We start from the raw sequence: 5,461 nt of genomic DNA on the forward strand, positions 1-5,461 counted from the left end.
AATCTCCTAGCCCAGATAACCCCTATTAATATTTTCTTTTGGAAAAAAATAAAAGTAATACTTATAAGACTGACACATTCTAATGGGACAGAGTATAGATATTATTTTTGAATTTAAGCACATTGGAATGACTGCATGTTAAGACATCATTATTCAGATATCTCCTATTTTCTTCCTTAAGTTATTCTCACAATTATTTGTGATTCTACATCCATAATTTGTCATTTAAAGACATACATCTCCCTTGAGCTATCTTCAATTTCAGAACTTATACATATATATTCATTTCAACAGATGTTGATATTTTAATTAATTGTATACTCTAAAGCAAAACACAGATACATAAAGTATATTTTTTAACTTTTTATTTTATATTGGAGTACAGTTGATTAACAATGTTGTTATACATACAGAATTTTTTTTTTTTTTTTTTTTTTTTTTTTTTTTTTTTTTTTTTTTAGCAGTACACGGGCCTCTCACTGTTGTGTCCTCTCCCGTTGTGGGAAACAGGATCTGGACGCACAGGCTCAGCGGCTATAGCTCACAGGCTCAGCCGCTCCGCAGCATGTGGGATCTTCGCAGACCGGGGCACGAACCCGCGTCCCCTGCATCGGCAGGTGGACTCTCAACCACTGCGCCACCAGTGAAGCCCGTAAAGTGTATTTTTAAAAGTAAGTTTTTATCCAACCCAGACCCCTATTTCTCCAGTCTCCCTGTCCAAACACACATGTTATCAGGATCTTTAAAGAAATAAGTGTAGCTATCTATCTACCTATCTACTCATCCACTCACAGAAGTATATGTGCATATCTATGCATGTATACATACATATGTATAAATGTGTCCATATACATATGTTTGTATTTATATATATTTACTACATTTATTTTCATTTATACAAACAGAAGCATACCATACCCAATGGTATGATTCTGTTTGTACAGATAGATCATACAAATAGATCATAAAGCATCTTAGAAGAGTATAAATGCTATGGAGAAATATATAGCAAATATAGGGAATGAAGTGAAATTGGAACATCTTTGAACATTCCTTTGCATACTTAAATTATATCTATATCTACATAGTATATCTATATTATAAAGTATGTCTGTAAAATAAAATTCTGGAAATGGGACTGTGAGGCAAAAGAATATGAACTTTTAAATTTTTGATAGAGATTACCAATTTGCCATCTATAGAAATCATAACAATTCAACCAAATACCCATAGAAAATATCTGTTTTTCCACACTCCCCCAACAGTGTGAATTAGCAAACTTTTTTATATTTGTCCTTCTGATAGCCTAAAAATGGCAAGTGTTGTTTCAATTTGAATTTCGATGCTGCAGAACATGTTTTGCTATGTTTATAAGCCAGCCATGTATCTTTATCTGAGAACTTCTCCTTCCAGTCTACAACCCGCTTTGCTAATGTGCTGCTGGGCTGTAGTTTGTATATTTGTAAATATTTACATGGAAGAAAATTAGCCCTTTGACTTTTCATGTTGGTTGCAAAGTTATTCTAGTCACTACAACACCAGATTCTTATTTATTTCTATGTTTATGTTCCAGGTATTCTTCCATGCAAAAAGTTTTAAAGTTTATGTATGAAAATTTATCAAATTGTTAGGTCACTACTTTTAGGTTATGTGTCAAAATTCTAAACATGTTCTACTGTGTTTTCTTGTTGTACTGTTACATTTTTGGTTTTCATTTTAAATCTTGAATCCACCTAAAATTTATATCACCATCCCCCAGGAGTAAGGGAGAAATCCAGTTTCCCTCCCTCCCAAATGGCTAGCTACTCACTCTAACTCAAGAAATATTAACCAAATACATAATCATCGGTAAGCTTACTCTATTCTGGTACAATGTAGGCTCTCATAAACATTTGTTGAATGAATATTTAGATAGTCATTTACTCATTCATTCTTTCTACAAATATGCATTGAGTACCTACTATATGTGAACACTATGCTAGATATTGCATGTAACAGTAGTGACTCAGAACCTGTCCAGGAAGCTTGTAGTCTAGCAGTAAAGACAGGCATTAAATAAGTAATCATATAGCAATTATTTTGGACAAGATAACCTAGGATTCCTCTTGCTGTGAACACCCAAACTTGTTAGAAGAAATATGGTATGTTTTAAAATGCAGAGTTGGCGGCTGAGAGGCAGGGCGGGGGCAAGAGTGGCTTCTTTGCTTCATTGTGCCCTAGCGACACCCGGATACCGCGCGGGCCGCCAGCACCATGAAGATCTGGACGTCGGAGCACGTCTTTGACCACCCATGGGAAACTGTTACAGCAGCTGCAATGCAGAAATACCCAAACCCTATGAATCCGAGTGTGTTTGGAGTCGATGCATTGGACAGACACATAGATCCCTCTGGAAAACTGCACAGCCATAGACTTCTCAGCACAGAGTGGGGACGGCCTTCCATTGTGAAATCTCTTATTGTTACAGCAAGAACCAAAACGTATATGCAAGAACATTCTGTAGTGGATCCCGTAGAGAAAACAATGGAAATTAAATCTACTAATATTTCATCTACAAATATGGTTTCAGTAGATGAGAGACATATACAAACCACTGCCTCAAGACCCAGAAAAAACTGTTTTGACTCAAGAAGCCATAATTACCATGAAAGAAGTCAGTCTCAGCAGTTAACCTCGAAGGACTGATGGCAAGTACGATACCGTCAAATGCTAATAAAGGCCGAGAAGCAAATGGAGTGGGTAATACATAAATTAAATGCTGAAATTGAGGGATTGACGGCTTCGGCAAGAGGGAGCATAAGGACACCAACAGCGGCAGCAGCATTTGTGAAGAAATCATAATGAAAGTTGATAAACAACACCCAGTTCCCCAGGTCTCTACAAGCTGACAGTATATTTATTTGTTATTTTTAAAAAAATGCAGGTCTTCCCTGGTGGCGCAGTGGTTAAGAATCCGCCTGCCAATGCAAAAGACACGGGTTCGAGCCCTAGTCCGGGAAGATTCCACATGCCACAGAACAACTAAGCCTGGGCGCCACATACTACTTGATCCTGTGCCCTAGGGCCCGCGAGCCACAGCTACTGAGCCCACGCGCCACAACTACTGAAGCCTGTGCGCCTAGAGCCTGGTGCTCTGCAACAAGAGAAGCCACCGCAATGAGAAGCTGGTCAATACAACTAGAGAAAGCCCGCGCACAGCAATGAAGACCCAACGCAACCAAAAATAAATAAATAAAATAAATTAATTTTTAAAAATAAATAAATAAAAATACAACTATATTTTTGGTAGAATTTTGTTTTTTGATAAGCTGAAGAAAGACTATTTGACTTGATCAAAGCCAAGAGGTGCAGTGTTTCTAAATAAAAGGGATCGGCTGAAATTAGTGTTGTCTGAAATGACTGCCTGATTTTGAGGATTCCAGTATTTATGTGAAAATTTAACAATTTTTGAAAAGTACTTGAAAATTGATATTGGCTGATTAAACCTCCTTAAGGTAGAATTTTAAAGCTTTTCACGCATTGGAACTCTACCTAGTTTTGGACCAACCCCAGAACCAAGCAGAGCCACCTCTTACTTACCCACAACTACCCTGCTGCAATAAACTTGTAGAATTTGCATGAGGGAACTCACTTTTAAAGGAGAAACTGTATAGTTTTAAAAAGACATTGATTGTATAAAATAATTTGCTCTGCTATAAACCACCATTAAAAATCACAATGTTTTAATTTGGTACTTAACATTTTTGGAGTAAAAACTATCCCAAAAGTAATAAATGACGCCAACAAAAATATACTTTATTCTGTTAAAGAGTACTGTATTGGTTTGCCAAAGTTTTGTAACTTAGTAAAGGTATTACCTTCCTTGGATTTGTACTTTATGACTTAGTATGCTGTATCGTGGGCTGGTCATGTTAACTGAAAAAGTCATTGCCAGAATTTTGCAGCACTCTAAACTTAAACAGAAGAACAGCTGTTCACATCTTTTAGCATTTCACATTTGCCTAACTTATAAATTGCCATGTGTCAAAATCATGGTTCTCTAATTGCTAAAGTATGATATGCCAGGTTATTTGAATCTAATTACTTTTTGAAGTTAATTACGACCACAAAACATCTTTTTTTTTTTTAAAACATCTTTTTTTACGTGAAGAGCTGTACATCATTTGAAATTACTCAAATGATGTCTTGCTCTGATGCATAAATTCCAGGGACTTAATGTCTTTAATATTACCGTGTCCCTGCAGGGGATGGGGGCCGTGGAGAAGAAAAAAGAATAATAGGGTGAAAAAAATCATTGACCTAAACTAACCAGTAGGTGAATTGCTTTGCAGATTTTATTTATGGAAACCCTTGCTTTGGATGCCAGAGGGTAGCTGCAATCTGAAAACTAATCCAGTAAATGTATTTTGTTTTGTATTTTGTAGCAGGCAATTAATTATCCACCGCTAAATAAATAAGAATATCTTTGATACTGGGAATTGTTGCATACGGAGTATTTTTGTTAAAAGGTGATGAGCTCTTGCCTTTATTTCACAGTACTTAAAGTGATAAACTTCTAGTCAGGTTTCCTATAAAAGAAACCAGTTAATATACGTACATAAACCACAAAAATAGTATAACAAACTATTTGAAAATTATTGTTTTTCGACTTAAAATATTGTTTAGCTTGAGACTTCTTAGGACGTTTGTAAAAGCAAGTTAAAGCCAATAAGATTTTTGATTTTTTTTGTAACTGGAGATGGTTTTTACAATTAAAATAACATTTCAACTAAACAAAACATTGCTAAATATTGATATTTAATAAGTTGCCTTGTATAATTTCTGAAAATATATACTTGTTCTGAAAATATATACTTGTTCTGAAAAGTGTAAGAATACCCTAATGATAAAGATTTCTAAACAAAATTTTATCCTGTTTGATTTTTTTACTCTGATCTAATGACAAAATTCTATAAATTTTCATTTTCCAATGTAGTTACTTTTAGTTAAGTAGCTAGTAGTTAATGGCTTTTACCTGTTAAAATATAAATAACATAGCAAGCATCTGAGAGGACTAAACTGGAATAAAGTGTTCATGGGTTAGAATTAGACTCGGACTATGGAGTATATTTTCCTATTTAATATTAAAGATGGATCTTATATGAATTAAGAAAAACCTTCCTGTTAATAAAAGCTTCCTTTTAACTAAAAATAAATAAATAAAATGCAGAGTTGAGCTCCAGGGAATCCCAAAGATCAGGAACTAAGAGGGAACTGAAAACCATAGAGACTCCTCTGGGGAGATTTGTCCATCTAGGTAATAGGACCTGGATTCTGAGGCGAAAAGAGACAAGGCTTTGGGTAACTGTATTTAATTAAATTGTGGAGTGGAAATCCATGAAGATTTTGGGGAATAATTAAGCACAACATACGAGACTTAAGTTCCAGTACTATTTGTTCGAACAATGACTATCTATGAGGT

General features: G+C 35.1%; 1 pseudogene; it reads left to right on the forward strand.

The window, feature by feature from the left end:
• The first annotated feature begins 553 nt into the window (after window positions 1-553).
• Window positions 554-2,896, forward strand: LOC125963680 (PRELI domain containing protein 3B-like; annotated as a pseudogene).
• The last annotated feature ends 2,565 nt before the right edge of the window (window positions 2,897-5,461 follow it).

The sequence above is a fragment of the Orcinus orca genome, chromosome 2 (genome assembly GCF_937001465.1).
Source record: "Orcinus orca chromosome 2, mOrcOrc1.1, whole genome shotgun sequence".
Lineage (NCBI taxonomy): Eukaryota > Metazoa > Chordata > Mammalia > Artiodactyla > Delphinidae > Orcinus > Orcinus orca.